At 37.4% G+C, this 14,532-nt stretch overlaps 1 protein-coding gene across 4 annotated transcripts in view; it reads right to left on the reverse strand.

Annotated features, from left to right (window-relative positions):
* The window catches only part of TRAPPC9 (trafficking protein particle complex subunit 9), a 522,448-nt gene that overhangs the window by 402,285 nt on the left and 105,631 nt on the right, over positions 1–14,532 (reverse strand). The gene's annotated exons all lie outside the window — the stretch shown is intronic.

Genomic DNA, 14,532 nt, shown 5'->3' on the forward strand with positions numbered 1-14,532 from the left:
TTATTAAATTGATGTCCAGATTCCTCCTCCCTTTCTCTTTCAGCCAGTATCTCCTAGAATTTTGTTCCTGGAATATAAATACCCTATCTTATGCCTTACTGTTCCAGGGCAGATTCAACACACATAACTAGAAGAGCCTAGTGTGATGTACATGTCATCCAACAGGACTTACCCTGGCACTGCACAGTGCAGAGAGATGCCATGTCCTGTTTTGCACATAGTTATGTCATCACCTCTAATTTTCAGGGAGAAACAAGGTCCCGTGTATATAGTATATAAAGAGAGAATGTCCACATACTCATTGTCCTGCTTTTAAATTCAAATGCCAAGTGCCTTGACAAAACATGCACTGAAAAAATGCCACTAGGTAACCGTTAGAAATGGTCCTGACTGGTTATACTGCCTCCACTGTTATCTGTGACTCACACATCCACAGCAGTTACCTTTTACAACAGGGACTTTTCAAAGCAAGTGACTTTCACAAAAGAGGTCAGGTAAGCAGGGCTGCCTCTACACTAACAACTGAGGATTGGATTTTTTGGTTTGTGCGTTTTTGGTTTTTCCCTCCACAGAAATCATAGTCCAAGTTATTGTTCACTTAAATGCAGGGTTATGACTGCTCAAATTTGGGGACAGATTTTTCTTTTCCTCCACTGACTTTTCTTAAGTTTAACAACAAGCACTCTGAGTAATACTCACTGAATTAAGTGGCATAAAACATGATAATACAGTTATTATTACTGTCATTAATTCTTCAGTTAAAAATGTAATGATCACCTAACATTTCAATTCCACTCTATCTAGACTAGGAGATCATAACACACTTGGCTACCAATTACAAAGAACAGTTACAATTCAAACTATTTTACTCCTTTTGTAGCAGAAAAACTATCTGGGTGAAGTTATGCATCATAGTTGCATGACAGTACCACCACAAAGGAAACCCAAAGGGTTAGTTCCACAACTGCAACATTAAAAAATGTTCATTATAATTTGTAAAACTTTACAGAGATACAGCCTGTATAGCAAAACCAGCACTTTTGGGGAAATCATCACTGAGCTGTATAATAGTGCTGGAAAGTTAGTATTGTCCTTCCTTCTGAATTTGACATCTGTCATACACAAAAGTTCACAATAAAACTCTAAAAATAATCAGTCTCACATGATCTCATTTACAATAACTAGAGAAAAGATACCTAGGACAAGAGGCCCTTTACTTGCTTCAAAACCCAGTGCTAGAAATTGAAGGTGGACAAATCAAGGCTAATGGTAAAATGCACTCTTGAACGGCACGTGTCTGCCACCATTAAAGTAACTGCTATAAGGATGTAAAAAGTTTTCCACCACAGAAATATTTTCATAAAATTGGATGACTTCAAGAAATGCATGTTTCAGCTCAGTATTCTTGGCTTGATGCTGGAATCTCTGAGGTAAATTTATCAGGATGAGATTAGATGGATCATCTGTAGGAAGTTTTCCACCAAGGCTACAAGAATAAATACGCCCCATCTGGAAAACATTCCATCTTTTTCTATTTCAACTCATTTGCTCTCCATTTGTAACTATTCCCCCCCTATTCTAGACTGGAGCAGGAGCTAACAATACAGTCTATAGGTGGCTACCAAGCAATCAGATAAACTCAGGGAGGGGGTTTGGATTGACCACAGCACTGCAATGACCAAGCACGAGGTAGAAAAATACATTAAGGCACAACAGAAATTAACATGGAAGAATTAAAATAGACACAGATAATGAAGAGCATCTAAGGAACCTGAAGATGCACAAGTCCATGGCACCCGATGAGATGCATCCACAGGTCCCGAGGGAACTGGCGGACGAAGTGGCTAAGCCACTATCCATCATATTTGAGAAGTCATGGCAGTCCGGGGAAGTTCCCACTGACTGGAAAAGGAGAAACATAACCCCCATTTTTAAAAAGGGAAAAAAGAAAGACCCAGGGAATGACAGCCTAGACAGTCTCACCTCTGTGCCCGGCAAGATCATGGAGCAGATTCTCCTGGAAAACTATGCTAAGGCACATGGAAAATAAGGAGGTAATTGGTGACAGCAAACATGGCTTCAACAAGGGCAAACAGTGCCTGACAAATTTGGTGGCCTTCTACGATGGGCTTACAGCATTGATGGACAAAGGAAGAGCAATGGACGTCATCTACCTGGATTTTACAAAGCATCTAACACTGTCCCACACAACATCCTTGTCTCTAAACTGGAGAGACATGGATTTGACAGATGGACCACTTGGTGGATAAGGAATTGGCTGGATGGTCACACTCAAAGATTTGTGGTCAAGGGTGGTTCGATGTCCAAATGGAGACCAGTGATGAGTGACATTCCTCAGGGGTCGGTATTGGGACCAATGCTGTTTAACATCTTTGAGTGCACCCTCAGCAAGTTTGCCAACGACACCAAGCTGTGTGGTGATGTCAACATGCTGAAGGGACAGGTGCCATCCAGAGGGACCTAGACAGGCCTGAGAGGTGGGCCTGTGCAGATCTCATGAAGTTCAACAAGGCCCAGGGCAAGGTCCTGCATATGGATTAGGACAATCCCAACCGCAAATACAGGCTGGGCAATGAGTGGATTGAGAGTAGCCCTGCAGAGGAGGACTTGGGGGTGTTGGTTGACGAGAAGCTCAACATGACCCGGCAATGTGTGCTTGCAGCCCAGAAAGCCAACCGTATCCTGTGCTGCATCAAAAGAAGAGTGACCAGGAGGTCAGGGGAGGTGATTCTCCCCCTCTACTCTGCTCTCATGAGACCCCACCTGGAGCACTGCGCTCAGCTCTGGGGCCCCTAACTTAAGAAGAACATGGACCTGCTGGAGTGAGTCCGGAGGAGGGCCACAGAAACGGTCAGAAGGCTGCAGAACCCCTCCTATGAAAACAGGCTGAGAGAGTTGGGGTTGTTCAGCTTGGAGAAGAGAAGGCTCTGGGGCAACCTTCTAGCAGCCTTCTAGTACCTAAAGGGTGCCTACAGGAAAGCCAGAGAGGGACTTTTTACAAGGGCGTGTAGTGATAGGACAAGGGGTAATGGCTTTACACAGGAAGAGGGTAGATTTAGATTAGAGGTAAGGAAGTTCTTCACCATGAAGGTGGTGAGGCACTGGAACAGGTTGCCCAGAGAAGCTGTGGATGCCCCATCCTTGGAAGTGTTCAAGGCCAGGTTGGATGGGGCTTTGAGCAACCTGGTCCAGTGGAAGGTGTCCCTGCCCATGGCAGGGGGGTTGGAACTAGATGACCTTTAAGATCCCTTTGAACCCAAACCATTCTATGATTCTATGATAATTATCCATAGGAAACAAGCACTGGGCAATGGGCAAAATCTAGAAATGGCATTTGGAAAAGTATCGAGATGCTGAGCAGAGAAAACTTCATGTTGAATTTCTCCAGCAGTGAAGAATGTGGGATTTTAAACTTTTTTTTTTTTTGCATTCTTAAGAAACGGGATAGTATCACCTGTTTCTCACCCTAGTCACGGTAAGGAACATTTGGTGGATATATCAAAAATATTCCAAACTGTGCTTCTTCTGCAATCTTGGGCAAGTCATTTATTGATTGTTCTGGACTGTCAGCCACTACATCAAATGGCAGCAATAGTAATAAAATTGTCTATTACTTGCATTTGCATACTGTCTAACAAAAAATGACTGGAGTTATATGGAATAACTTAATCCTAATAAAGTTACTTGTACAGTACTTGAAATGTACTGCTCAGTTTGCTAGTCATTTTATACGAAGATATAACATAACTGAAAGCAAATTTCATAAAATTTATATAAACTCGCAACTGCCATGAAATAATCTAGAAGCTGCCTTCCTGCTAAGAATCACCGTATTAAAAGCCATGCATTTTAATTGCTTCTTGTCATTTGTCTTTTCTTCTTGCTCAAACCTATTTCAGCTAAATCAATAATATGTTTTAAGACTCCCAGGTTTAAAATTAGCTAGTCATTATGAGTTCTCCACTTTTACAAATATAATTGCAGAGAATGATACGTTATGTTCACTGTACTTAATGGCTAGACAGTTATGCACAACCAAGTCACTTAACAGTAATATTTATACTAATACATTATCAAACTACAGATCTCTAAGTCAAAGGGCATAAAAAATATTCTAGACACAAACAACGTGCACCAATGTGAAGGATTAATTTTTTCACAATAATAGTCACAGTACTCTTCTCTACATCTTCTACCACCAGAGAACAAGATTTTTATCCCATTTAAACACAGTAACATTAGAAATTTAATTTACTCTAAGTTTACACCTACGGAAAATCAGGTCTAAACCAGTCATAGAGAAAAATCTAAGAAAATACACTCTATTTGATCAGCCTCTCCAAACTCCTGCATTTTCCACTCTTCCTACAAGAATTTTTTTCATCAACTCTTTCTTCCTCTCTCACATCATCAGTCACTGCAATACACAGCAAGAACAGCAGTTTAATGACAGTGCATAGAAACTAGTTTCATAAAATGGCCAACAAAATATGAGTTATAACGTGGATCTATTTCATGTAACACAATATTAAAAACTGCATTTAGTCTCTCTTTTTTCCCTCTTGTACTAGGATTTTCCTCTCCCCTACTTTTGACAATTTTAGATAATTTCTTTTCCTGGAAATTTAAGGCTTTTAAAGTCAGACTTGTCCTACTGACCCTAACAAAGAGTCAGCCTTTGACACTGATCAGTAGAAAGCCCTAAAAAAATAAATAAATAAAATTGGAGTTCTCTTAAGCAATCCCTCATTGAGAATATTAGTCCAAACCATCTTACTAAAAAATTGCAAACTATGACATTTAAAAACTGTTTTACCCCATAAACAGTAAATGTGGAGCTTGCTGTGATGATTATCCAGTCGTTTCCCTAGGTGAAACGAAGTTGGTAAAGTAGATTCTGATGTGCCCTTTCAAAAATGGCTTGGCATCAATTACAGCTATCACATTCTGTGTTTCCAATTTCTTCTGCAGAAAACTACCACACTTGACCTACTCTTTTGAAGTCCCCACAGTGATAAATTACTAAACTTCATTCTCTTTCTCATACTCCTGGGTAAGGTTGCTATTAAGAATGCGACTTCTAGCTAAACAGAAGATCTGCAGTCTAAAGATTCTACTTTTTTATCAAGATGCTCTTTAACTCCTTTGGCTAGTTGCCCAAAAAACAGAACAAACCTCCAAGCATAACTATGATCTGTGCCTGTGATGGAGAAATCAAGAATATTTTAAGAAGAAAGTTATTTGAAAAACTAAGAAACTTGCTTGCAGGTTTATTTATTCTCAAATTGAGGGAAAAAGAACTGATCTATATATTTTAAAAAGAACAGAATAAAAACTGAGCAATTTTAAACTAATCAAGGATATGCTGCTAAGAAAGTCCTGCATATGGTACATGGCGTCTATCTCAGCCTTCAGAAAAGCTATTCTTCATTATTTGTCAATGCACTGGGTCCCTCTGGTTAAAAGCCACAGAAAAAGATTAAATTGATAAAAATTATGACATTTCAAAAAAGTTCCGTCAAACACTGGCAAGAAGAGATTATCATATGCATGGATGAGCAACATTTAAGCAAAAAAGTAACATGAGGTTGAAATCAACTGCAGCAGCAAATTTCTAGATCATTACAGTTTGAACTTGACCATTTCATAATGTAAGAACTAAATTTTAGTGATCAGAACAAAAAGCTCCAAAGAGAGGAAAAACAACCTAAATTACCCTTTCTTATCCACATCTTCTTCCATATGTTCAAAGGGGCTATTGGTATATGGCTCTAGACAAGAAGGGTAAATAAAAACTGCTATTAGCAGCAGCTACATTAATGAATATAGCTAGGATGGAGACATTGTTTGCTACCACTAGTAAGTAATGAAATTAAAGCCTAAGCAGGCATTTTTGAATGTGAAGGAAGATGTTCGGGATGCAATTCCTGCACAGCATGAAAAGTGGTATTACATCTATGGAGTAACTCTTCCAGTTACCATAATTTGGAAAGCATGCCTCCTCTCTCACAAACTACTCTTCCAAAGAACACATCATTTTTATCCTAAATGACTGTTTACAAGCTCATTTGGTTAAGTCTATCACATCAAGATGATTTTTTGAGGTAGGCCATTTGTTATTGTTTCAGGGGAAAATTTATAACAGCAATACAACATCATTATTAGGATCTAAGTCAAAGGAAATAGAATGTATGTTCACGATGCTGCATGTAAATTCACATTTCTGACTAAATCATTCAGAAGTTAGAAAAATTATTCCTCCAGGTAACAGTCTTCCAGAACTGTAACAAAGTAGTCTCACTTATTTTCAGGGGCAAAACAAGAAGCAAAGAGATACAGCAAAAGTAAACAAGACATGAGTAGTATTTATTTGGTATGTGATTTACCTACTATATTATCTACTAGGCTCTAAAGTTACAGTTATAACAGCTATGATGATAAGGGTGAAGAGACCTTAGTATGGAGTTATAAATTAAAATCTACAAGCTGAAAAGAGAGGAAATGGAGGAAGAAAAGAGTGAATTAAGCAGTACATGAAAGGCAAGCTGGAGAATTGCAGATGGAAGGCCTTTAACATTGCTAAGGCACCTATGGAATTGCACAAGTTCAACTATGGTAGGACAAAAATTGTTCAAGCAAGTTCTTAGAATATTGATTAAATTACAGCACATTTAAAAGGATTAAGATTTGAATATCTAGCTAAAAATGAAAATGCAGCCATGCATCCGAACTTACATGAACAACTCCCAAATGCAAAGCTACTGAACGGAATGTACAGATACTCAACTGAGGACAACTTTGTGTCATACTAAGTAGCAACAGGATTTTGAAACAGACAAAATAACTGTAGTTTCAGAATGAAATGAAAAGCATGATTCCATCTACTCCTTGTATTCAGAATTTCGCTTTACAGAAAATAATAACGCAAATCCATAAAATTACTTTTAATAGACTTCCAGCTTTTCTCAGTTTAATGCAAGATATACATTACATTGAAACTCTAATCTTATATTGTGTAACATTTTCTTCTATGCATAGATCTAAAGATTTGAATAAAATTCTCTCCAATACTGTTCATTAACTGGCATTACCTTGTCATATGTGTCAGGAACAATAACATCCTTAAGGTAGATTACAGTTAACTGCAGTAAGACAGCACCTGTATTACACTCTCTGCATTTAATTTCACACTCACATAGGCTGAGATAAAATCTTGATTATGCTTTCAAAAGCATATGAACAACTTCACTGGATCAAGTGAAAGGGCAGCTCTGATCAGCGGGAAGGTTCTCCAGTGCCCTTTCACTTGGTATCCCCAGTTCTATTTTCTGGTGCATTCCAGCTTCTGCCACCATGTTCTCCCATGAGAGCAGCTGCCTTCCTCCCAGCCAATTCCACACTTCTGGTTAAGTTAAAACACTAGAAATTATCATCACGAGTCTAGTAAAAGTGAGCACAGCAAAATTCTGTTAATCAATACCCAGAAATTCAATGGGTGAAAATACTCCACAAATCTTTGTAAGGATGAAGTGTGGAAATACATTTGGCCCTAGAGTTTATAATGTCCACAATATGCAGAATTTCCATTATAATTGAAATCTAAATATCAAATGCTTGAAAGAGTCTCTACTTAGAACAGTACTTGAAAGTCTCTTCCACATTTTCAGGTAAGTCATTCTGGAAGAATTCTTGTGTTGCAGAGGAAGATTTTCTACACTTAGGAATAAAAGAAATCTTTTAAATCTTACCTACAGCTTGTTTCACAAACATACTTGAGCTCACTCTGTCCAGAACCTGATATGACTGAACATGAGTCAGTTAAGAACTGGAAGACATGTAGTCAAAGAAGGATAGCGCTATGAATAAAATAAGCACTGTTCAAAGAAAGGGTTTATTAGCTGAAGCATAGCATGATAGCCAATATACTACAGGGCTTCTGATTCAGACCTGGATGATAGACTCTCATTTTAGGAGCACATACAATGAATCAAAATCCACCTGCAGAGGAGATGAAAAAACACTTTAAATTGGACATTCAGACCAAATCCAAAGTGCGAGCAGGGAGGCTGAGTACTGACAAAAGGCAGTTCATTCTTGTGAACTAAGTCTAATAAGTAGAGCAAGTCTTCAGAGGGCTGATCAACCGCACTCTTAACTCTTGGTGCTGAAACATTCTCCATTAGGCAGAAGCAATCATGAGGACTACTGCAGAATCTCTTGATTGCCAGAGGATCCACAACACAAGCAGTAGAAATGTACACAGATTGAGAAACAAGTAAATAAGGCACCTGAAATAAAGAGTGGTCTTTGGTCTAAACCCCGTGTCTGACCTACCTCATCTGTTCTCACGAAGAGAGGAAAACTAAACATGCAAGGAGTCACAAGAGCAAAATTGAAGTATATATATATGTCCAGAGGTATTTTGACTTTGTGACACTTGACCATGTGGCACATTGCAGTTTACATTCTGAGAGCTCTAGGCTACAGCTCATCTCTGTCCTCTGGAAGAGCTGTCGTGAGGAAACATATCATCCAATGCAAGCAAAGCATTCAGACAAACATCTCAATTTCTAATTATTCTTAAAATTTCTTACAGGGCTGACTGGACTTTCACCACCCTATTCTAAACATTTGTTCCACCCTCCTCCCCACTTCAAGTTTCCACCTCAGCAAGTCTTCACATAAGCCCATCTTTTCTTTTTCTCCATTACCTTAACCCAGTCATCCTCCCCATCATTTTTTCCTTCACTTTCTATACGCCAATGCCCTCCTACATAAACCCACTTCAGTATTAAGATTTTCTGCTTTCTCATCATAATGTCATTATGGAAGTAACCACTTACTGCTGTTTTATTTGTAGAGAGAACTTCTTAGGCATTACCATGATCAACATTCCAAAGTAATTTTCGGACTTCACAGTGATCTTGGGATATTCCCATCCCCAAATGGGTTCATCTACTGTTACCTTCCGAGTTACAACAGTTGCTCAGACTCATTTTGTCTGAAATATTTCCAATGTGACAGCATTGGAACACTGTGAACACAAGTAACAGATATACATGGCTGACGTCTGCTGTTGATACTCACTGACTATATTAATGACTCAAATATAGTCTGGCAAGCTGATGAAAAACTACCAGAAATTGTTTGTCTCAAGAGATCCTGGCACGTCCTAACTATAGCAATAGGATTTTACTGTAGTTGAGTAACAAGGCCAACGGTGGCCATGGATGACTCCTTGGGGAAAGAAGATCTCGTGACTGCAGTCTGTTACTGTTCACGTAAGCTCTGTTTATTGTGTTGATGTCAACTTTAATTTTTCTTTATTCATATTTAGACAAGAGAGAAAAATAGATGAAGTGTGGTTTATATAGTAGATTGCACCTGCTGCAACTACCCTTGATGAGGGATTTATTTGGGTGTAAGTAGACTATCATCTCTTGTTTACTGAGCGACAATGAAAAAGTCTGGAGAAAATGGTGCACTTGACAGGCAGATAGTGAATCTATCCAAAATTTTTCTATCAATACTATAAAAAAATTTTAATGCTTCTTTCATGTCAAATAAAATGGCAAAAATAGGAAGTACCTCAAGTTGTAAAATGTGTTCAACTGAAATTGCAGCTACTACAGTGATAATACTGAATGTAAAATACCAGATGAGATGAATGAATTGAATTTATTCAAATCCAGAGGGAGTAGCAAACTTATTTTTCCCATGGCTCTGGAGAATAGCTTTAGTAAAATATTTTCTTTGTGTTCTGAAGTACAATCCTCTCTAGGGCACAAGAGAGTGTTCATTTCTTGATGGAACAATTCACAGAAGAGGAAGAGGGTTGGTGAGCAGAAATAGTGCTGAATACTCAACTAACTATTTATAGAACCCAAAAGCACTTAAAGGAATATAAGCAATGCCAAACTGCGCAGGGAAGGAAAGTTAAGAGCGTTTAGACCCAGACTGCTCAAAAACTGCAGGCTTTCGTCCAAATCCAGATCACATCAAATTTTGCCAGGCAGGTACCAGCTACCAAGAATCCACCTCACTCTTGTTTTTGCAGAACAACTCTACTTTTATTATTCACTTTATCTCAAGGGACACTGCAATTCTCGGCCAGGAAGGCAACAAAAACCACCTTGCCGATCTGGAAAAAGCTGATTTGCCTTATGGCTCCAATCCGAGCAGACTTCACGAAATGTGACTGGCTTTCTGGTACTTACCTCACAAATGTCAATTAATTATTAAAAAAAAAGGTATGTATTATTTTGATAAAAATCAACTTGGGAAGTGAAAAAGCTTTGGGATTTTTTACCTTCTGTTTTACAAGCTTGAAAGTTATTAGGGAAACAGAGACACAGACTTGTGTCTGTCTTTTTTTTTTTTCTTCATAATACTTGAGGTGTTTCATACTGAAGGAGAACTCAGGGCCACAGAATTTACAAGCATAGTATTGAATTCCAGAATAGGACAGTGTGCAAGTAGAACATCTAACTTGGGTTATATGTTTGCGCCTAAGATCTCATTCCTAAATTTACATTTAGCCAAACAAAAAGAAGGAATCTAAATTTCAGTTGTGCTCCATAGATTCATCATGTCCACTAACTTAAGCAAGATCCAGAATTATTTAAAAGTTTAAAAAAAAAAAATATATCTCCAATTTGTTCAGTTTAAGGGCTTAAACACAGAATAGATTTAAAGCTTACGGGTAAAAGGAGTTTGAGCTTAAAGCATCAACAATATAAAGTTTATCTCAGTTAACAGCATACGTACATACTAGAAGAGCAGAGCCTGAGAACTGCATGGAAAAAATCAAATTAAAGCCTGTATCTCATTTTAATACACTGCTGATCAAATCAGAAAAGATACAGTAAAGATGGTGTATTAAATTAGATTAGCACTACATACTGTATTTCAACACTTCCTACCATTTACTGATAGTGCAGGAACAGAGGAGTTCCATGAGATTACTGAAACCTCTCAAGTTTCTGCAGTTGAATCTCTGGAATCACAGCTCATGTGCAGTATGCAGAGGCAAGTTCTCCTGAACATAAAAGTTCCAAAACAAATAAGTCAGCCAAGGCCCTTATAAACCAGCCCTCAGTCTGCCAAACAATGGCCAGTAATCAATGTCTCTGTTTAACAACTTAAACCAAGATTTTAAAAAACTCACAATATGCTTTCAAAGTTTTCTTCACCCAGTGAAGAGACTTCTACGTTTCAACTCTTGATTTGGTCTTTTGTCCAGTTAGTGTCATGTAGCATTTCTTAATCCCAGAAGATTTATTCCAAAGAAACCATGGACATTATGTTGAACCGAGCTATCTTGATGAATAATTCTCCTTTTCACCTTGTGACAAAAAGGAACTACCAATGAATTATGATTACGTGATGGTAATCACTGTGACTTTACGGACCAAATTTGTTCGGATCAGACTGATCTCTAAGCCTCAAGTCCATAATATGTGGCATGGAGTAAGAGTGTGTTTCTTCCATCACTAAGAAGAACCAGACTAAGCCAAATAATCTCAGCTTCCAAGCATGAAAACCAGTACAGAAATCCCTAGGTTAAAAATAACACATTGTTTGCTGAGAGACTATGATATTTGTTCAAATTTCTCTCTGCAGCTTTTGCATTAAGACATACAATAGTTGAATATCTAAACACACTGCAGTGTTACTAAAAAAGTAATAGATTCAGCCTTAAAATAGACTATTTCACATACCAGTATAACCACAGCAATGCAGAGCTAAGCAGGGGCTAACTCACTCTGCCATACAGATGCACCCTAGAACGACCAAGACTTTTAGACAATGCTTACCACAACTACTCAGTAATGAACAGTAGAAAAGAGTACATCTGAACATAATATTACACCGTGATATTCCATTCAGCTTGAGGGTATAAACAAGCTTTATGATGAGGTCATAAAGCAATTTTTATACTGAATTTATGAGATCATTATAACAGTCATTTTCAGAAGCCAGTGACTAGTTTATTAGAAGACAGCCTGTAGCAAAATTGAAAACGTAGATTGCAGAGAACTTCAACTGCAATACTGGCAATATCCAAGACTGAAGCACAAAAATTGTAAGGCAAACAAGTAGGGAGGGAAGGTTTAAGCATTAAGACTTATAAATATCTGATCAAGGACATTTCAGAATCAGCAACAAGAGAAGCATTGATTTACATTAATTTTCATTTCCAAAAATTCAGCTTTATTTGAAGACTAGCTTAGGCACAGCATGCAGGATTGAAAAATAACTACTACTCCTCAATATTCACAACAGACACTTATTGCTAAATCATGAATAAACGACAGAAGAGCATTTTCACCACACATACAAATTGTTTAAGATCAATCTTGTTTCTTAAATTAAAAACTCCTACTTGCTTCTTACATTAGTCTTTGTCAAACCATTTTAATTGGCTTGACTATTACAAGATAAACCTTAAAACATAATCAAGCAATCATCCCAAATGGCACTGCACAGGACACAGGCAATAGCCCACAAGTGCTGAATTATTCTGCAGCAACAGAGAGAAACTGAAGTATCTTTTAAGGAGGTTCTAGGGAACTCAGAAAGATTTGTAAGTATCAAATATTTTGAGACTCGGATTCAAAGAGACCCTTGGATCATCTCTCCTGTATATATCCCAGCTTGCTACATTTTAGACAGCCATGTTCTTACTGAGCAAAAGCATTTGCATTTGACTACAAACATATATATTCATGTACTCTGAAAGATACCCAGGCTAAACCCAAGCAAGTCAAAAACAAAAATACAGCAAATTCCTCAGAACCCAACCAAGAAAACCGGACCAGAACACATTCTAATTGTATCTTTAAATGCTTAATTGACTCAATTATTTACAATAACTGCCTGATAATTTATTTGGAATTTGTCTAGCTCTTATTTTAAGCTACGGGCGGTTCTCACGTTTCTATCTACTAAAGAGCATTGTCAATGTAGGGAGAAGTCACAAACAGAAATAAACAGACAGTATTAAACAGAAGAAGTAGACAGCAGGGGAAAAAGCTAGATATAATACCTTATCACAGAATGACTATCAATCAGATCTAATATAGTCATCTAAATAGACAAATGCAATCTCTTCAGCTATGATAGGCAATTTCTTCTGGTCATTTGCCCAGTACCAACTATCTATGTCCACGTACATAGAGACTTAATTATGTGGATAGTCTGGGGAATCGAAAAATACTTCTAAGATACTCTAAACACATCTCAACTTCATAACCATTTTTAATCCAGGTAGATCAAATTATTGGTTTATAGTAGTTTAATCGGGACAAACTGGGATAAGATTATTATTTATGAGTATATTAACATGGTAAAAAGAAATGGAAGTTATAGAAATGGTCATTCGTTAAACTGGAATGAGCCATGGCAGTAAATCACTCTACAGATGGTGATACCTTACTGTGGTTTTCTCTCTCCTCATCTACAATAGACTAGTCTTAGAAATATTGGAAAAATATAAGACATATTTTTCCTATGATGGATGTTGTCTGCAAATACATTATCAGAATGATAATAATGTAAGTAATTAGAAATATAATTTTGTAGGCTTCCTCCAGAGCTTTATCCTGTTGGCTACTTTAACACCCTGGTTTTATTTTTCCCCCTCTATAAATCATCTCATCTAAACATTACCAAAAGTGCAAGGTTAGTGATTAAGGTTGTTTTAGAATAGATGTTAACACAGTAAATTGTTAATTTGGGGCATGCTATGGGAGCTGTACAGCAGTGATACAAATCAGGCTCAATACACAGACAAATTTACTGAGCAAGGAACCCCTTGATGCTATTGGAATGTGTATTCTCTATTGATCATAGTTTTGATCACCTGCAAGGTCTTTCCATCACAAAATACCAATTAATTAAATCAAAATTTATTCCATAAACCTAATAAGAGAATCAAGCTTGTGCATTCTCACCAGACTGTTTCACTATACACTGTTAAAAACCAAGTTCTTGCTTTACAGCTCTCCAACATCCTTGTAATACCATCACATAGATCATTGCGAACCTGCGACTTCTTGGTTGCCAGGACAACTGGCTGACAAGCAAAAAGTGCACCAAAAGGTTTTTTCATGTATTTGGTGCAAAGAAATTCTGCATTTCTGGATTTTTAGTCTGATTTTGAAATAATACTCCTCTTACTTCCATAAGTCAGAAGTGTCTATAGGTCAGACATTCTACACAAAGTTCTAAACTTAAAAATTAATGCTGGACATTTTATTCACTTAAAAATCAAACTGTTTCCTCAATCATGCTGATTTATATTTATGAGCAATTGGGAAACACCTTGCTGTGTCATAAAATACAAAGAAAAGCTTTACTAATTTTTTATCATCTTTCATATGCTGTCATCATCCTTTTTGTACCGCAGAATCAAATGATGATGAATTAGCAGTGCTAATGGTACAAACGTACTTAAAAATTAATAGCTTCACCTGTTTATTGATCAAATAGGATTGTAAATAATCTCAC

Source organism: Haliaeetus albicilla, chromosome 3 (assembly GCF_947461875.1).
Source record: "Haliaeetus albicilla chromosome 3, bHalAlb1.1, whole genome shotgun sequence".
Lineage (NCBI taxonomy): Eukaryota > Metazoa > Chordata > Aves > Accipitriformes > Accipitridae > Haliaeetus > Haliaeetus albicilla.